This window comes from Ostrinia furnacalis, unplaced genomic scaffold (genome assembly GCF_004193835.3).
Source record: "Ostrinia furnacalis isolate ACB-3 unplaced genomic scaffold, ASM419383v2 OfSCF1131, whole genome shotgun sequence".
Taxonomy (NCBI): Eukaryota; Metazoa; Arthropoda; class Insecta; order Lepidoptera; family Crambidae; genus Ostrinia; species Ostrinia furnacalis.
In genome coordinates this window covers 550,857-572,526 of record NW_021131370.1, presented here as the reverse complement: position 1 = coordinate 572,526, position 21,670 = coordinate 550,857, and the positions used below count along the sequence as shown (strand labels likewise).

The 21,670-nt window shown below is 37.5% G+C and overlaps 1 protein-coding gene and 1 non-coding gene across 3 annotated transcripts in view; one reads left to right on the top strand and one right to left on the bottom strand.

Moving 5' to 3' along the window:
- for (cGMP-dependent protein kinase for) overlaps positions 1-21,670 on the top strand; it is a 413,902-nt gene that overhangs the window by 73,726 nt on the left and 318,506 nt on the right. The gene's annotated exons all lie outside the window — the stretch shown is intronic.
- TRNAV-CAC (transfer RNA valine (anticodon CAC)) lies at positions 130-202 on the bottom strand. Its single transcript has one exon. It is a non-coding gene; the product is annotated as a tRNA-Val (tRNA).

The window sequence follows — 21,670 nt, the reverse complement described above, 5'->3', positions numbered from 1 at the left end:
ATCAAATCAATTCTAAACCCATTCTTGAGTAGAGTTGCCCATAGGCAAAAAAATCTTGATAACAAAATGAATCTTGGAAAAAAACACCAATAAGAATTTTCCAACTTTTTTTAATATAAAAAAAGCAACTGTTTCCGCCCGGGATCGAACCGGGGGCCTTGTGCGTGTGAAGCACACGTGATAACCGCTACACTACGGAAACTTGATAGTTACCGACGAAATTATAAGTAAGTTGTCTAGTTACTCTGTAAGCTATCAGTGCCAGATCAAGGGGAATAAGATCATTGCTGCAGGCAATGAAAACCGGAGCACCATCAAATCAGACTATAATGTTTTGATGCAAAATAACTTTTATTACAGCTACATAAGCTGCCATAGTGTTTTATAATCTTCAAGAGATGTCGTCCAGTTTACTTTCACAATAATTATAAAAATAATTGTGATCGATCACCTTCTACAATCGTTACTATAAGTTCAGTTGACAGCACATCAGACATTTTGTCGCTGACACTGACTTGCTGTCGTCTTTACAAACGCAGAAGCGAGGCGATTACGGGACTGGATCTAGGTAGGCATCATAATCGTTATTTTGTATAATGTCTAGTTTCTTTCTTCCCAGCTGCACCCAAGGTAGAAAGAGGTGAAGCAGCTGACTGGCTCCAAGGATTGCGCTCAGGGATATACGGCCTCGTGCAAAACTACGGCTACGACAGAGCTAAGCCGTACGTGAAGCGACTTGTAGACGGTGGGTTTACTACTATAGCTAAAATACTTGAGTAGAATTTAGTACCTCGTTCGTTCGTTTCAGCCAAATGACGTCTGCTGCTGGACAAAGGCCTCCCTGTGGGCCTCCCCTAAGGATTTCCACAATGAAAAGTCCTGCGCCGCCCGCATCCCGGCGTCCTCCCACGCAAGGTTCCAAAAATCTCGAACGATATGGTCCGGTTTCCACCAAAGCGAATAGCACGAAAAACTTTAGAGTTCGAATCGTTTGCGTATTCGAATCGCCATCAAAAGATTTAGTACGAAAACTACAACAGCGCTGCAGCGCAACTTAGTATGAGAAATGGTTACACGAAACTTATTTTGAGAATCAAGATTGTCATGTTATCGTTTAATTTGAAGGTTGAGTGTCGAATTTTGTCGAATACGCAAACAATTCGAAGACGATAGTTGTTCATGCTAGAAGCACAGAATAAGTGTGTAATAGTAGGTACCACTAGGAGGTAAATCTGATCGGTTATTCAAACATTTATCTCCTCTCCATTCCGCTTTGGGGGCAACCGGGCCTAAAAAAGTTCTGTCCTTCCTATTTACTCTCTATAGTACCTAAGTTATTATTTATTTCAGATACGGAGAAAAGAGAGAACGTTCTTCTACACGTGGAGGGTAAAACACTATTTTTTTTGTTTAATTGATAAAGTTAATAACATGTTTTGTTAAACATTTTGTATTCTACCCAGTTAACCGCGATGGTAAGTTCATATCCACGAGTTTGTTACCTAAATTGACTGAATAGTTTTCAATATTTTCATTGAGTTTTTATTTTTATTATAAGGTACGACAAGAATAAACTACAAGCAGTACATGCGTGCGGCCGATCCCCGTAAGTTATTCAAAAAAGCTGACCCGGCGAACTTTGTACCGCATATGTTTAACCTTTAACCGACGACGTGATTTTTTGTCACGCCGTCTGCGACGTGCGGTCTGTGGGACCGCTATACCGTTTACTCAAAAAGTAATCATTTTTTGTATAAAAGTATACTGATTTTATATTTTTTGAGAACATTATAGTATTACAAATAAACATACATATAATTTGTGAATAACCAATGTATAGTATTTATTTAAATGTGGCTAAAACTTTTTTGACCCTTAATTTCATTGAAATTACACTAGAGCTCAATAATACCTATATAACTTGTAAATTTTAATCAAAAGAATAAAAACTATACTCCTTCCTAAATATAGTGAACATAATGAATAAAATAAAAATAAATGACACGTACACATTACATGCACAAAAAAAATTTTGACGAAGGGTAAACATTAGGCAAAATCAGGACATTTTTTTTACCGCATGTCAAGCATTTTCGGTAGGTGGACTAAAATGTACGTCTTTTTTGCAGTTGGTGCAATGAAATCAGGCTGATTTGGCATATCAAAGCCTAGAATACATGTCACTGTTTGCTTTACCACCCGTTTCGCGGTATTTTTTTACAGACTACCATCTTTTACAAAATTGTATGTCCTAATATCAATTTATCATTAGGAAATGTCTTTTCCTAGGTTGTGGTGGCCCAGGATCCATCATTTTTACGAAAAATGAGTCGTCTAAAACAAAAACGCAAGTTATAGTATGGTACAAAAATGTCACGTAGTCTGCGACGTGCGGTCCCACAGACCGCTGTTGAACTTTAAATCGAATTATCTTATTGAAACTGCCCTCATCAATGTAACCACTACCTGTAATGGCGTTTGGGCAACTAAACTCGAAGGTACTGAGATGCTCGGGACACGGGAGTAAGTAGGTAGAACATTGCAATCCAGAAATTTCAAAAACCGGAGCGGTCTGTGAGACTGCACGTCGTCGGTTAAAGGTTAACAGAAATAATATAGGATTATTTTCTTATGCCCGTTTTCACCATCAATCCTTAATTTTTAAGTGAACCCTATGGTAACACATACATAACAGGAATTTTGTTTTCATAGGGTCACTTAAAAATTAGGAAATCGTAATTACCTAAGTATTCGCACCTTGACTTTTTTTTTCAGAAATCCAGTGGCGTAAGTGATTTTTTTCATTCATTCATTTTATAGCAGGAGAATGTTAAGTACTTATACTTAACCCATACATTAAATCATCTTTATAAGAAACTGGAGACCATAAATATGTTTTTACAAAACCCCTCATAACTCTTCCGATTATCCCTAAAGCTTTGAAGTTTGAAAGGGAAGCTTTGGATCATTCTCTCAAAAATACCCATAGAGTACTGTAGATGTTATAAATCATGTATAGCCAATAGTAGCCAACCTCTTTTTGCACCGTTTTATTCAGAATTTATTCCTCTTAACTCTACGCTATAGAATGGTACCTAGGTACGCTAAAGACTATAAAGGTTAGGTAAATATTGACACCATTAATTCAGAACTGCCTAAAACGCAACTCTTTAAGTTTTTGTATTGTAAAGTAATAGTAAAAGTCGTTTGCTAATTAATTTATCGATTGCAAAGCAACTAAAGAAAGATAATTTTAAGCAAAATAAAAAACTAATCAGTTTGTCAGGCCTGGGACAAAAATTTTGGCGAATTCAAAGGAGCTACTGGGACACACATTGAAAATGTAGTTTTTTAAAGAATTTGGTTTTATTGTGGACTGATGTTAATTTAGTTCCTAATTTTTTTTTATGCATAACAAGGCAGGTATTTGACCACAATCGCACCTGGTGTTAAGTGGGATGCAGTCTAGGATGGTACATTATCTGCTCTGTAAGTTTATTTGTAAATATTTGCAGCACCTACACCCGCGCCCCCGCCTCAATGGATAAACGACATGAAGGTGTTCATCAAGAATCTGGTGGAGAAATACGGAAGGAGCAAACTGGACGAGCATTTGAAGCCCGTTATAAAATGTAAGCTCCATATTTAGTTGATTAATTAAATATCCTAGATTTAACATTTCAAGCACCAGACCAGGGCACCAGACCACGTGGTAGATAACCAATGAGATGGACGGACCAGATCAAGGCCGCAACTAAATGTTCGGTTAGCGAAAGTGCCCGGAAAGCTGCAGTCCGCAAGGAATGGCGCCGTATTGCGAGGAACATCACTCATCGTGATTCACAATGATAAACACGACCACTCTGACAAGAGTGTACCGACTGAGAATAAGAAGAACATTTCAAGAAACATTTAGCCTAGGCGCAGACCACCGATTTTTGGTTGGCTGATAGTTGGGTCGTGCTGTTAATCAGTATGGAGATGTATGAAATTGCGCACATTACACCGATTTGGTATCGGCCGATTCTTCGTACAAATTGGAATCGAGCTCTACTATCGGCCAACTAAAAGTCGGTGGTGGGCACAGACCACCAGGCTTAGGCAGTACCAGCAAAATACAGAACAGTATTTTTTCTTATTCTTATTATATGGGTGGGTTAGTTTGGAAGTTTTATAAAAATATTTTTGTTCCAGATGTGGAAAAGCTACACAACGTTTATATTAAGGATATTGATGGTAAGATCCATTTTAATTATCTACATAGTCTGTTTGGTAACTTAAATTATTAAAAGCAAATAAATAGGTAATATTCCAGTGATTAAATATCCCAGATTAATCATTGTTTATTTTTTCAGTCGATGAATTTGGTAAGTCAAATTTTATTATTTACTAAATCAACTACCTATCTATTTAATTAGTCTTTTTAATAATAATTCACACTTCGAATAGAAATGTTTAGAATTATTAAGTTATTTACACTAATTTTTAATTACAGGTGAAGTTATAATAAACTACGCGGAGAGACCTAGCAGTATACTTGGATAAAAAATTAATAGCCTACTGTAAAAAAACTGTCAACATACAGAAGATGTTCAAAATTTACTCAAATTTGAATAAAAACATGAATTACTTTGCGTGGTTTCATTTTGAAATAGTTATCATGACTGCAGCATTCAAAGTAACGTATAAGTTTCTTCATTCTATAATTTTATCATTAGGCTGAGTTGCACCACCTAACTTTGACCGTAACTATGACGATAACCGGTGTCTTTGTATGGAGTTTGACAGATTTTCGACGTTTGTCAAAGTTAAAGTAAGATGGTGCAACCCAGCCTTAATATTAATTCCCATATCTGCTACTCGTAGTTTACATGAATCATTTTAATGTTGTTTAAATTAATTAGATAATTCCGGTGCAATCGCAGCGCTGTCATCGAAATGAATGGCTACATCCAATTAATAGGTGGCGCTAGAATACAAATGACCTCATTAGCTGAAGTTATGGCGCTCCTGTAAATATTTGTAATTGGAACGTTACGAAAGTTCTAAAAACAAAAGAATTAATGAAAACTTACCTAAATTGGAATGGTTGGTGGTACGCCTATGTTCTGGAAACAGCAACTGGAACAAAAAAAAAGGTTTTATTTTTATGATGTACCTACTTAAATAATAAGTGTAGGGAATGACAAGCACCAAAAACATAACCCTCCTCCTGGCGCATTCGGGTAAAAAGTAAATACAACTTAGTTGACAAATTTTGATAAGAGATGGCGTTGTGCGGTTTTAATTCGCGATATCGCTATTGTCTAGTTCAGTGTTCCAAAACAGTGTTCCAAACGGATTACTAATGTTTGGCCAAAAAACGTTTCCCAAATTATCACATCGCAAACAACGTTTCGCAAATTTTCATTTGGCAAATTCTCATTTGGCAAAACAACTTATTGCAAACTTTTAATTCGCAAATGTCGTTTTTGGCATATTATTGTTTAGCAAATTACTCACAAACGGTGGGTACTCGTAAGTATGTGAAGTGTCAATTTGACCAAGCAAATTATTTGGGATATAATATTTGGCAAAATAAAACATTTGCTATATAAACATTTGCCAAGTAAAATTTGGCCAAATGTTAATTTGACCAAATGAATTAGTTGCGAAAAGTACAGTTGCTAAAAGTTTATTTGGGAAATGAAACTTTGGCGATAAGTTGTTTGCGAAGTGAAATTTGGCGAAAAGTAATTTGGCCAAACGGAAGGATACCGTTCCAAACCTTTGTTTGTCACCTGTCATCCGCTTTGCAATGGAGGGAAGTCGAACCTTAATTTCGAACTCCTCCTATGTTCTTCTGATTAATTTCGTTGCGGGTCCAATGACAGTTTAACTTTCACCCGGGACAAATTTGACCTTCATTGGTTGGGTTTTTGTGGCGGTCAAGCTGTAGATCCTGGCTACACAGGAGTTGCAGTGGTGGGAACGAGAGGTGGGAATAGTCCCGTAGTTCAGTGTTCCGCAAATGGTGTACCGCAGCGTCCGCGGCACACTGGTGTACTTACCGTGGTCATTAGATGGTGTGCCTTGGAAAAATAAGATTATCTTATTTGTAGGAATTAAGTAAGGGTAATAAAGGTTCGTTTTTCTAGATGTAACTTCAACACAAAAAAAAATCGGAACACTGGTCTAGTTATTTTCATTACTAAAGTTTTCGTTGTTTTGATAAAGTAACGGTACCTACGGTTCCATTACAGATAGTCTGGACTCATTTAATAACTCATAGCTTCAATCTCCAATCATATTTGTCCTAATAGGATGTTTGCGTTTCATTATCCCCATTGACCCACATAAACAAGGTCCTTTTAATCTCTGAACCTTGGACTGAATCAAAAGCCGCCTGCAGCTGTTTACTGACGACAATCTCGTCCCCATCAAGCGGGACGGGGACGGGGACGGGACGGGGACAGGGAGCAAATTACACGAGATCACCGCTATCTGCACTGGTCCCGCGGACTTATTTAATTCTTTCGAAATTTGTTTCCAGGGAAGCATTGAAAAATACACTCGGCATCAAATAAATCGCACCTCCCGCAACAAGCACTTCTCAAACGTATGCATCCCCACTTCCCACCAACATTGGTTCCATTTGAAAGCCTAGTTCTAAGCTTCATTTCATTAAAGGAAAGGTTTTTATCCTAAAAATGTGTTTTTAGAAGGATCCAGAGTCACTTCTTCAAAAAATAGGTAGTTACGCTTGAGCCAACTTTTATGGCTATAAAACTGTTAAATTGGGATTAATCGCTATCCATCTGTTAAAAAGGACACGTATGATCATTATTTGGGTTTGTAACCACAAAAATTGGTCTAATTGATCCCAGAGGTGAGCCCCAAGTGAGGCCTTTTTTCAAGTCACATTTATAGTACCTGTTAATTGTTTATTAAAAAAATTAATGTGTTTTTCTTTAAGTTTATTTATTGGGCTTTCAAATAACACCAATATTGTTGGGGCACTATGATTGTGTCAGAAGAAAATCTTTAAACTTCGCGTCGCGGAAGGTGCGATTTATTTGATGTTGAGTATAATGTTAGAAGGATTAGTTAGTAGGACTAGCGACCGCCCGCGACTTCGTACGCGTGGATCCCGTTTTACCCCCTTTGGGGTAGAGTTTCGTAAAATCCTTTCTTAGCGGATGCCTACGTCATAACATCTACCTGCATGCCAAATTCCAGCCCAGTGGTTTGGGCTGTGCGTTGATAGATCACTATGTCAGTCACCTTTGAGTTCAACCTCCGAGTCATATTATTAATTTTATCCTAATAAGATGTTTGCATTTCATTCTCCCCATTGACCCACCTAAACAAGGTCCTTTTAATCCCCTGAACCTTGGACTAAATCAAAAGCCGCCTGCAGCTGTTTACAGACAACCTCGTCCCCATCAAGCGGGACGGGGACGGGGACGGGGAGCAAATTACACGAGATCACCGCAATCTGCACTGGTCCCGCGGACTTATTTAATTCTTTCGAAATTTGTTTCCAGGGTGGGATTGAAAACAATGTTAGAGGGATTAGTGACGATTAAAGTTTAGCACAAATGAAAATTAATCACAAAACGTGTCATGTATTAAGAAATATTGTCAAGTCTAAAAATGTAATCTGCGACATAAGTGTAACCTGTTGTCTTAAGGTAAGTATATAGAGCAATGTAACAGAACAACGAGCCGCTCTTTAGAATGTTACATTACATAGAAGATCTCTAGTCTATATTCACCTTTAGGTGAGCGCACATGGAAGCGACGCTACATGAAGTGACGCTATGTGACGTAATGCTTCTATAGTCCACTTGGTAGTGGCAACTCGTGTCAATTGGTAATATTGGTATAATACTCTATTTTTGGCGTCGCGGCCGCTTTATTGAGGGTCCGTGGCCGAGTCCCCCTGTGTTCGACGCACCCGTGGTCGACGCCCCCGGTCAGATAGAAGCAATTTTTAATCAAATGTACAGTCAGTCACAAATATATTTATAAACGAATAAATATTTATACTGATCGCACAAATAAATGTTTAATATTATTTTACCATAGTGATACCTAAAAATATAATAGGTTTTATTTTAACCTATCATATTTTATCATAGGTTTTATTTACCTATAATAACATGTAAATCGTTTTACCTAATCAAAATAATTGTAACAATCAGTCTTTAAAATAACTCTACTCTCTCTACATTTAACTAACTACAAATAAAAGTTTTAATTATAAAAGTTTTAAGTATTTTTAACAAAAAAATAAATACATCATTTTAAATAGCGTCAAACATGCATGGTTTTCGTTGACTGTACTTAGTGCAAAAGCCGAAAAAAATATGATATTAAAATTATTTAAATCGGGGGCTTCAACCACGGGTGCGTCGAATACTGGGGGACTCGGCCACGGACCCTTTATTGATTGTTGTTCACCTATCACAACGAATAAAGTACCTAAACCCCAAAGACTACGTTTAAATACGTCCCCAAATCCGCCACTGCTTTGCAAGGCGGTTTACAATTCTCGCGTCGGCCGCGGGCTGCACACAAGTAGCTATAAAGGAAAATTTGCGCCAACGCAAGATTGCACGATAACATGGAAATATCCAGGTTTTACGACTAAAATGCTCTGGGCATGGCGGTTTTTTAAGAGACAAATTAAAGTAAGTCATATTTGAATGGAGCCTTCTTGACACAAGAAGCAGGTACTCGTAGCTATAAGGGGCTGTGAAAACGTAGACACATTTTGTACTGTAACGGCATACCGTTACAGAAACCCGAAAATATGACCTACCTATTCCCTACTGTAATATTATTTACCTTAATTTCGAACTCCTCATACACAAAGAACATAGGTTCTTCTGATTAATTTCGTTGCGGGTCCAATGACAGTTTAACTTTCCCCCGGGACAAACTTGACCTTCACTTATTCGCGGTCAAGCTGTAGATCCTGGCTACATAGGAATTGCAGTGGTGGGGAATAGTCCCGTACTGTAATATTATAAATGCGAAAGCAACTCTATATGTCACGTTTTCACCACTGAACTGATTTTGATTAAAGGTATAGAGATAGTTTGAGTCCCAGGGAAACGACTTAAGATTAGGATTTTGTCTGGTTTTGAAACAGGGACGCGCGAGATAAAGTTTTAATGTCAGACAAAATTTCAAAGTTAGTTTTTGATGAGTACCTACATAGATAAAACTCCCAAAAGACGCATTTAAACTGCTATTTTCACGACAAAGCCATGCCCTCTATACATCAAGCCTCTCTACATTTCATTGTAAAGGCATGTTACGGTTAAATTATCGCCTCTGATACGATTGACTCGTTCACAATCAATAGCACGTACACTCACGAGCAAGGAAATACACTGTAGGCACATCAAGCTTCACACAATGGCGTCTTACTTCGTTGTAATACGGAGTACTTTGCAACAATAATGTATAGTCGAATGTGCTGTGCGTTATACGACGTTATCGAGAACGAAGAGGCTGTCAGGGCGTTTACTTTGACTGTACATTGCAGAGCAATTGACTGTTCAGTTACGTGCATTGGTTTGGAAACGTAAGAAGAAGTATCAATAAGAGTCGATCGATGAAATAAAAGATGAAAGGCTTATGCAAGTAGGTATCGGAGTTTTAAAGTGAACATTTACTTTCGGTACCTAGTTATATCCCTTATTTCTCGACAAACAAAAGGGTAATTATTTCCCGGGAAGAAATGACAGGATCAAAATTGCCATGCTCAAAATTTGATAGTATCAAAGTTTGTTACACTTTAACATTTTAGGGTTCCGTAGCCAAATGACAAAAAACGGAACCCTTATAGATTCGTCATTTCTGTCTGTCTATCTGTCCGTCCGTCCGTCCGTCTGTCCGTCCGTCCGTCCGTCTGTCCGTCCGTATGTCACAGCCATTTTTTTCCGAAACTATAAGAGGCAAGAGCTATACTGTTGAAACTTGGTAAGTAGATGTATTCTGTGAACCGCATTAAGATTTTGAAGCAAAAATAAAAAAATAATAATAAATATTGGGGGCTCCCCATACTTAGAACTGAAACTCAAAATTTTTTTTTATCAAACACATACGTGTGGGTTATCTATGGATAGGTCTTCAAAAATGATATCGAGGTTTCTAAAATACTTTTTTTCTAAACCGAATAGTTTGCGTGACAGACGCTTCCAAAGTGGAAAAAAGTTGGTCCCCCCCCCCCCTCTAACTTCTAAAATAAGAAAATGAAAAATCTAAAAAAAACATGATGTACATTATTATAAAAACTACCAACGAAAATTGTTTTGAACGAGATTTAGTAAGTAGTTTTTTTTAATACCTCGTAATAGTAGTTTTTTTTAATAATCGTAAACCGCTTATTACCGCGTAATCTTTCATACAAATAACTTAAATAAAAAAAATAAAAAATTCATAAATCAATGGTACCCTTTGTGCGTGAGTCCGACACGCACTTGGCCGGTTTTTATGTCTAGTAATGTAGGTCTAACATTGTAGTCTATCGCCCGTATTCACAAACTACATAATTATGAGGTCTCACAGTGCGCGTGGACTCACAGGGTAACACCTAATTAATCACAGAGCACTATTCAACACTGTGCGTTAAATTTGCTGCTTCATTTAAGCAAGCATCGTTTGTGAATAAGGGCGTGAGCCTACAAGCCCAGTGGCCTACCTACTCCACTAAATAAAACTCCCAAGTTTAAAAGACTATCTTCATTTTACTCTCAATGTTACTGCTATGTTTACCCAAGTATTCGGAATGAAAAAAGTGACAAACACGTCTTGCTCGCCGTGACAAATGGCCTAGGTGACTGGAGACGATCAACTGTCCATCGCCGAGACTGATTCCTATGCTGAAACTAGGATGAACCTACAGGGAATTAATTGATTTTGTCGGCGATTCTTAGTTTTCCCTAGATGTATTAAGTTGTTCTCCAGCTTATCAACACATTTAACTTATAGGTACGCAGCGTGAGACGTCCACCACAGGTGGACCGATAACATCGTAAAGGTAGCAGGTAGGCGCTGGACGCAGGCCGCTACCAAACCGGGCAACGTGGAAAGCATTGGGGGAGGCCTATGTTCAGCAGTGGACGTCCTATGGCTGAGATGATGATGATGAATTTATAACTAGCTGCACCAACAGCTAAAATGCATTCTAACTTTCTGGCTTAGATTTTATACAATTCCCGATAAAAAGAGTCCCGGGAAAGGATATATGATAGTTTTTATCCCGGTTTTTGAAACAGGGAAGCGCGCGATAAAGTTTTTCTGTGACACAAAATTCTACGCGGGTGAAGCCGCGGGCGGAAAGCTAGTATGATATATTCCATCCCCTTCGACCCCAGCCTCTGTGCTAAATTCACTCCTTGCAAGAATATTTTGGTTTACTTGTTGGTGTTAATATTAACCACTTTTACTACCACTACAAAAAAACCATCTGTCAAATTTGACAAATCGAATAAAACAATCACTTATTTCAGAAGTAGGTAGACGTTTTTTATGTGAGTACCTCATCTTCAACTAAAATGCAAAGACATTATTTCCTTGATGCTGAAAGCAAAATGCTTACCAAAGAAATATTGGCAAAGGTCTGTTCTTACGAAATAAAATACATTTCCATATACAAAATATGGGGGATATTGAATGAGGGCCGTAGGCGTAGTGTGTACACTCCACGATTGATGGACACAGTGGGGACAGAATGAGTGACCTTGTTCATACATATTCTAATACTTCTAAGAGGTTGACAATAGTGACTGAGGTTCTTGCGCTGCTTCTTCTCAGAACTGGCCCATTTCTTGTTTTGTCCTGAAGCAGTGGTAGGGTTAATACTGGGACGTGTAAAAGTGATTTTTAAAGCCTACTTAAATAAATGAGTTTTATAACTTTTTTATTTATCACTGTTACCAGAAAAATGCGTTAAATAAACAAACCATTAACAAAATACGTCCTAATTCATCTCTTCGCCAGTGTTCCAATGTCTGAAGAGCAAGTTCTTCGAACAGTGCGTTCTAAATCTTACTGTCATGTTAAATTTTTTAGCTCCTAGAGTCACTGGTGACACACATGACAGTAAGACTCCATGATGGCATATTGCATTACATTTTAGAATAGTGTAGACTGTGTAGAGTGTAGCCAGATCTTATTTTAAGTCTACATCAAGTAAATTGAAGAGTCTTTAGCTATTGAGACTGGATCAACTAGATGATGATGATGTTATATGCCTGTTAATTTGAATTATAATACAGCCGATTTTTTCGAAAACTTGTTTTGTGCTTCCTTAATCCATCTACTTATACGATTGAGTCATATCAGACAAATCCAACACTAGTGTTGTGACATAAATAATCTAGAAGAAAAAGCAAGTCTTATTAATTGGTCCTTCTACACGTTCTTACTTTACGTCAGTATGATGGAGCATAATGTAAAAATATACAGACAGACATGTTACGGGAAACAAGTGAACACGTTAGGGGGAGGGTGAAATAATGTTATGATGACCTTATTCTAGTCAAAGTTCAAAGTCAAAATTTCTTTATTTGTAAGAATAGATTATTGAATAGTGCTTACAAATTGTCAAATATTTTGCTCTTAAGGAGCCTCTAGATGTCTCATAATCTTTTTACCCTACCAGCGCTTCGAAACCAACATTTGGCAAGTGCTGATATTGCTGAGAAGAAGCGCCGCAACAAACTCAGTCACCACTGTCTGCCGGTTAATGTAAATAAATAGAAATAGCAGTAGTAGGTACATTTGATTTAGGAGCAGTTCACTGAATTTACCACGCATTCTTGTATGGTGTATCTTATAAGAATGGGTATACAAAATTGCGTGGTATATTAAACAAGGTAGTAACGTGCTATCTAGACTTACAGATTAAGATACTTAAATACTAGTAGAAATGACTCGCATTAATAAATTTGAATAACTTGGATTGACCAGTCCCCGAAAGCAGCGCCTGTTCACAAACATGACGAGTGAACCAGCCATCGCTTCACTCGACCGTATTAGAGTGAATGTAACGACCCGCCTCACTACGCCACCACCCCAGAGACATTTTAGTGAGAATGACAATTCCAAGTTGCCTCTTAAAAAAGACTAATAATAAAGCTAAGTAACAGTCCAGATTGTCCAGTTCTCTGTACATGATTATTTATTATTAATATCATACAAGCCGAGTATCCAACAGAAAATTGTACTGAATTATATGAATTGAAATTAGCATCTTGAGATGTCGTGGGTTCGATTCCCACCTTAGGCAGTTCGATTTTTTCAAGTTATAAAAAAATTTAGATCGAAAGGCGACTCTAAACGCCAGAAATTTTTAATAAATAGCATCTTGAGGCTTTATAGCGGACACAATAAGTAATGACAGTGTGTTTGGAATGAAGGAATCAAATCAAATTGTTTATTTAAGCAAGTTGGCTTCCAAATAGCAAAGTACATATTTTAGAATGACAGTATTTTTTTATGTGTCAGGAGGCAAACGAGCAGACGGATCACCTGATGGTAAGTGATTTTACCGTCGCCCATAGACACCCGCAGACCCAGGGGCGTTACAGGTGCGACAAGGCTAGGTATTAAAGTGTGGGGATGTTCAAAATGTCACTACCGAAGAAACGAATGAGAATAAATGATGTCATAATTTCAACCTACCAATAGTGTTTGGAGGCCTTATTATTCAACTAGCTTTTGCTCGCGGTTTCACCCACTTTTTAGTTTGTCACAAATCGTCATAAATCATAGCCTATATGTTATTCTGGATTATAAACAATAGTACTGTAATGTTTCATCAAAATCCGTACAGTAGTTTTTACGTGAAAGAGTAACAAACATCCATACAAACTTTCGCATTTATAATATTAGTAGGATAAATGAACAACCTTACTCGTAATATTTCCATAGTAACACGTAGTCATGTGCGTAGCAAATAGGCAATTAAGCAGCGCCTACTTCGCAAACGGTATTTAATTGATGACTATTAGTGATTCGGCATTAGTGCCGACTGCCTGCCTCGGAATAAAACTGTTGCTTTGCCTAATTTAATACATGCTTCACTTGGACCATTCATCATCATTATCATCATCATCATCATTTCAGCCATAGGATCATCCATAGGCCTCCCCCAATGCTTTCCATGTTGATCGATTGATAGTTTGGACCATTGATAATAATTTATAATTATAATACTAAGCTAAAATCCCATAAGAACTTTTTATAAATCAATTTATTCTTCAGCTGATAATAATAATATGATCAGGAATCGAAACTAGGGCTCATGTATTATACAAAGCGCCACCTCTGTCACTGTATCAAGCTCCCAGGTGGAAATTTATTAGCCTTAGATTATAACACCCGTATTCACAAACATTACTATGAGGTCTCACAGTGCACGTGGACGTACAGGGTGACACACGAATCAATCACATAGCTTTATTCTACGCTGTGCGTTCGATTTGCTGCTTCACTTAAGCAAGTATCGTTTGTCAATACGGGTGTAAGACAGTTCTAATAGAAACGCTAGATACTAAGCAACAAGTTCAAATCAAGTGAGAACTGAACAAAAGAAATCCAAACCGGTCAAAAAGCGCTAACAAGATCCTCTGGAGCTAGTACGATAAATCACTGTGACATATCCGGAACAGATACCAGTAACTACCCTCTGATGCAGCCCTATCACTCGTCCGCAAACTTGCTAACAAGACAATGTTTGGTGTTACATGAGAGGAAGCGATTTTCAATAATTAAAGTTGATGATTATGTAAAAGATAAAAATGTTTGGAATGTTTAACTACCTAGCTCGCATCAATACTTAACTTATGACTATAGTTTGTATATTTTAAAGACTGTAAACCCTTGAAAAGGAGGCTGACAATAGTAACAGAGTTTCTTGCGCTGCTTCTTCTCAGCACTGTCCCGAAGCAGTGGTAGGGTTAATAATGGGACGTGTAAAAGTGCTTTTTAAAAGCCTATTTGCAATAATAAATGAGTTTTATGAGAGTTTAATAATGGTTTATTGAAGTATACAAGGGTAGAGCAAGGTATTAATCAAACTTGTCTCTTTTTATTACATACTTGTTTTAGAAAAATGACGTCCTATCCCAACTTAATATTATAAATGCGAAAGTAACTCTGTCTGTCTGTCTGTCTGTCTGTCTGTCTGTCTGTCTGTCTGTCTGTCTGTTACGCTTTCCCGCTTAAACCTCGCAACCGATTTTGATGAAATTTGGCATAGAGATAGTTTGAGCCCCGGGAAAGAACATAGGATAGTTTTTATCCCGGTTTTTGAAACAGGGACGCGCGCGATAAATTTTTCTGTGACAGACAAAATTCCACGCGGGCGAAGCCGCGGGCGGAAAGCTAGTGCTTAATAAAAAGCTCCATTGAGGTTTTCCACAACAATTGGCATTATTCACGTAACAAAACTTCAACGACAAAAACACTGAGTTGCGATCCTATTGAGTAATCATTCTATCAAAATGACCCTTGTGAATACGGATTTAGAACTGTTTTTCAATGGGACAACTTCTGAACGTCAGCGAGATCTTGACTGTCAAAATACGTGAATTAGGCCACTGCACCAGATCGTCAGTCCACGTAGAAGACCAGCCCAAACTACGTCTTTTCTTCCCTAACAGACATCAGTTCCACGAACTATGTTTTGTCCGTGTATTGATAGAATTGACTTTATTTGCAAAATATTGCAAACAAAAGTGCTCATGGTTAAATCCGCTTCAGCTCGTGAAAGACGGTTTGTAAACTCGCATGGTATGCCTGAATCCGAGAGAGCAAACATTAATTCGGAAGTCAACGGGTTTTGTTAATGAATGTTTGTTTTTGAGGTAAATAATAGGTAATTATACTTCTACATACGAGTAGGTGGGTAGGTACAGTCAGCGACAAATAGTTCGTGACACCCAAAGTAGCCAAAAAGTTCGCAACACGTCTTTGTTTCGGTTGGAATAAGGTTGTGTGGTCAGGTCAACACTTCTACCACTTTGGGTGTCACGACCTACACGAATTCATCATCATCATCATCATTTCAGCCATAGGACGTCCACTGCTGAACATAGGCCTCCCCCAATGCTTTCCATGTTGATCGATTGGTAGCGGCCTGCGTCCAGCGCTTCCCTGCTACCTTTACGATGTCGTCGGTCCACCTTGTAGGTGTTTTACACGAATTAAAATTGTCTAAAATTACTTTTAAAATTGACTCCATTTTCGACTAGAAAATAGCACACCATCAGCAACAGCATCAATATTAAAAGACAATTTTCGGCACTTTATTTGGTACCATTTATTGAAATAAAAAACTTATTTTCTTCAATACCTAGTCATTTTTTTTTTGTTTTAATTAGCTATTACGTTCGGTTCCTGAAGCTGAAAGTTTGAGAATCCCTGCTCTATATCTCAAAGAACGTCCAAAGAAAGTTAAAAACACGTTATAAAGACATCTATTTCTTTTTACACGTTCAATAAAACATCACAAAACGGATTGGTAATTGTTAAAGCTCTACCAAACCTGTAAAACTCACGCAGGTGTTAAGGGGCAGCGCATGGCAAGGGCGAGAGGTCGTTAAGGGTCGTTTGCACTCAAAGACGGAGATCCGGTTTCAAATTGCCACATATGGAAGAGTTTAACGTGGAGGCTGAATGTAAGAAGCGATGGAGGTGGTATTTTTCAGTAAGAAAGTAAAGACTTGCAGTTCAGAGAGTTTATCATCATCATTTCAGCCATAGGACGTCCACTGCTAGCTAAAAATAGGCCTCCCCCAATGCTTTCCATGTTGATCGATTGGTAGCGGCCTGCGTCCTGCGTCAGAGAGTTCAGACATTGAAAATGATTGGTGCAGAATATTAGGAAATGTCTTCGCAAAGAAATCGGATATATGACTTTGCATTATTATTTTTTATGCGGAACAAAGCAGTAGTGAGTTGCTATCTAAGGTGGCCAGTAAATGGATTATTATCTCATGCCATAAAGAAAAAAATCACACGAGTATGTTTTTTTTTTTTTTTTTTTATGTGATAGGAGGCAAACGAGCAAACCTTAATAAAAACCTTATCTTAGACTGGGAAAGGGTATTGCAGTAAATTATTCTTACACTTTTCTCTTCTTTCTTTCTTTTATTTACACACTTCAAAGGGTGTCTGTAAATAAAAGACATTTGCTTTGAAAAGAAATCGATCAAATCAAGATTTACTTCAGAACTACCCTCAACAACCTACCTAAATCTACCCCCAATGCGAAGCCAGATTAATTAACTTCAATAAACTTGCGTAATCTCCCATCTGCGACCCGCCATAATGCAAATTAGTCAAAACTTTGTGACGTCACTAATTGGTAACGGTAATCAGATGGCACTTAATTTGATTGGTGACGCTGGAATTGTTAAAAGTTTGAATTGAATGTGAGAGGGTCTGAGGTAAAATAGTATAATAGATTTATTATAGTTTCTAATTGACGTTTGCTAACAAATAAGGGTTTCTGATTACTGGCGATTTTATCCTACTAATATTATAAATGCGAAAGTTTGGATTTCTGGATGTCTGGATGTTTGTTACTCTTTCACGCAAAAACTACTGAACGGATTTTGATGAATCTTTACAGTATTATTGTTTAAAACCCAGAATAATATATAGGCTATAATTTATGACGATCTGTGACAAACGAAAGGACATTGTCAGAAACCGCCTAAAAAACCGCCCAAAAACATTAACCCATCATAATTATTTTCTATTTTTTTTAATACATTAAGCACCCTTTCATTCTAATGGACACTTAAGCATTGAAAAAATAAATAAATAAGTCTTTTAACGTTTATTCTATAATACTATTACAACTTCCGGACGTTTTGGTGCGTGGCATGGTCTAAAACCTATCAAGTTCCATTATTTTTGCCGATAAAATCTGTACGAGGCATTACCGTACTTTATTGCTGGGAGTCCATGTATAGTGATGTTCCTGCGGCCATAATAGACAATAAAATATCGATTTTGAAAATAAAATAAATCGATTAGAAGACTAGATTTGCGTTAAAAGCTAAAAAGATATTGACACTATTACAAGAAGCTATCTAAAGTGTCCAACTGGTCGAAGGTCGTAAATAAAATGAAAATAATTAGGACCATAAACTGATATTCATGGTATCATAACTGTAAAAGTGTCAGAATCCGATGTTGAATCCAATGCCAGTTGAAGTGAGAGAAACATATATCAACCTAGTATAGTTGCCAGTCTCTTATAATCTATGCCAATGAGGGTTTTCGCGATTGAAAAATCCGCGAGATGGCAATACGTATACGCGAGGTCCAAATGCTGCATGATTGGTGGATTTTGACATATCTGTCAATGTCATGTCAAAAATAACCAATCATGCAGCATTTGGACCTCACGTCTACGTATTGCCATCTCGCGGATTTTTCAATCGCGAAAACCCTCATTCATAGCGCATGTATAATAATAGACCAAATGAACTTTTATAGATTGTGAAAGAGAAGATAAAGATTTTATTATTTTATTAAAATTGCCACGAGGTAGTTTTTCAGTAGAAACCAGGATTGGATAATCGCTACAGGCAAGTATCAGAACATTTTATAAATATTTTTAATCGATTATATCCTTGTGAATCGTTTTAATAAATTGTCATTTTACTTTTTCAATTAAAACTTTTTCAATCCCTAGTCTTGTCAAACTGTCATAATGTCAACAAATTATAAATGTCACGTCAGTTGACTCAATTTCAGTCTTCTGTGCGTTTATTGTATTTTTATTTCAATGAAATAGTGCTAAAGGGTTAGTACTAAAAGTGAAAGCCTTTTTTCAGAAAGAAAACCAATGTGGTGCCCTTATTATTCATACTGTTTGAAAGTTACAAGTCAGTGATACAGAGTTGCCGCCATTATAACTCCGTAGTGATACCATACCAAAGAAGAAGTTTTCCTAAACACTTGTGTTATTTTTATATGTGATCAAATAAAAAGGATTAATTCTACTGCTCAAATGGAATAACTTATCCCAAGAGACCGAATATAAAAAAAACCTCTCCATAGAAATTATCACCATCACGAGGATGTGAATTTTTTTGAGAATTTGATATTGGTCCTGTAAGAAAAGTAGTTGTATTTCAGTAGTAGAATCAACCCTTCTTGTTTCATCAGCAAGAGTAACTATAAAAACGCCCTGTAGGTAGGTATTATTAAGCTGAAGAGTTTGTTTAGTGTCAAAGACTGTCACACAGTGTAACTTAAATTGGCATATTATGATAATGAACATAAAAACTTAAATAAATATTTATGTTAATATTTTTTCTATTTATTTATTTTCCCAAAGCTTCACAGTGACAGCTGAAACAGCAATACTGTTGTAAAACTAAACTTGGAACAAACTGTTACAAATATTTTACAAATTAAAATAAAACCGCATGTTGCTTTACTTTCTCGTATAGGTAATAAATGTAATTAATGGCTAGATTATTAATGTTACTTTGTTACCCTCAATAGTGAGGAGATCTTATAAAATGGTAACCCTGATTTTCATTGTCATTCAAGTGCTCTTTCTTCGCATAGGCTTCTGTGATTTGGCCAAGGGCCACACACATTGCGATAACATTATGCGACATTGATTTGACAGCAGCGGAGTGAAGTCTTGCGACTATGCAAAATGATACCCTGTAATCGTAGCGCATACAGACATAGACGGGGCGGGGCACATAGCTCGTAGAGCTGATGGCCGCTGGGGCAGGAAAGTTCTTGAGTGGCGACCACGAGCCGAAAGACGTAGCGTGGGCAGGCCTCCCACTAGGTGGACCGACGATCTGGTGAAGGTCGCGGGAGGTGCCTGTATGCGAGCGGTGCAGGATCGGTCTTCGTGGAAATCCTTGGGGGAGGCCTTTGTCCAGCAGTGGACGTCTTTTCGGCTGAAACGAACGAACGAACGATACGTATTACCACTATTTACCAGACATTACTATTTATTGCATACTCGCCGGATTACACGTAGGAGCACGCGCGTTACAGCTTCGGCCTTGCATTATTATAAGATCTTGTTCCGCCCTTTTACGAACTTCCTCCGTGAGGATATCCCCGCCGAATTCTATGATGAACCTATCAAAAGTCATATTCTGCAATGTCAACCCACCACAAGGTGGACCGACGACCTGATAAAGGTAGCGGGAAGGCGCTGGATGCAGGCCGCTACCAACCGTGCGATGTGGAAGTCATTGGGGGAGGCCTATGTTCAGTAGTGGACGTCCTGTGGCTGAAATGATGATGATGATGAAGAAATGAATGAAAATGACAAATCTTCGAACGTGTATAATACCGTGCCAAAGTAATCATATAATTTTGGCACCTTAATAACTATTGCCGTTTTTGTTGTAAAGATCATGCAGCGCTACTTGCGGATATTATTGGAAAGAAAACTATGTGGGCTCTAGATCTGAAGCCGCTTTAACGAACACGAAGTGCTCATACAATGCGGCGTATTTTCTTCCAGTCTTTAGTCAGGACTTTAGTCGAATTAAAACCCCGGTTGAACGTGATATAGCCGCACTAGAATACGATGCTTTTTTGCATAATCGCAAGACTTCGTTCCGGTGTCGACCGAATGTTATCATGATGTATGTGGCCCAGGGGTTACCGTAGCCGCTAAGGTTTGAAACTTCTTGCTTAAAATATTGTAGTCTTTGGCATAGACTACGATGGTAGTCATGGAGATAGGAGTTTGTTATCTCGTGTCAGATGTAAATGGTGAAAAGAAAACTCATGATTCGTGGTATTTTTATGTAATATGTAGGTATTTTATAAAAGTGGAACCCCGAGTGATCTCCAAAACCCATTCTATTATTATATACGATTCGGCTTCGATATCTATAATACAATAGGAGTTTATTTCATGTGTCAGATGACAAGGGTGGAAACAACCTACGATTCATGTTGTTTATTTACGTGCAATATGTGGGCATATTATAAAAGTGGAATGCCGAGTTGTATTTCTAAAACTTGTTCTATTATTTTATACTATTTGGCTGCGACTCGGCGTGACGACAATACAAAACATTTTTCGCGAATCGGTGTTCATACATTCACACAATACATTAGACGCCATGTTATCATAAACGACATATTATAAAATCGCTGTGATTTAATATTCTTAATCATTAATTTTATGGCAAGTGTCCATCAGGAATCATTGTTCTTACACACAGAATCGTATTATTTCGCTTTCGGGTAGTAATATGTCAAAATTGTTGGTTCTTAGGCGAACAATGTATGGAGAACGAACATTGTCCTTTCACGCGGGTGAAGCCGCGGGCAAAAGCTAGTTTATCATACGAGTATATCTCTAGCAGAGGCCTGTAAAATCAAAGTTGTAGTTTATCTGACAAATAACTTACGTAAGTTGGCATGTAATAATCTCTTAGATCCGTATTACTAAACATCGCTCAAAGATTCAGTAACTATACTTTATAGAGTTGGTTCTGTGATCTAATACCAATCGATAAAAAAGCCTTCATCTATGCTAAAATTTAATCGACTTTTGAGCTTCATTCTTATATTAAAAATACGCACAATAATGTAGTAAAAGAAAAGCCGTTCCATGACTCTTTCTTTATCATGTAACCAATAAGTTTTTTGAGTT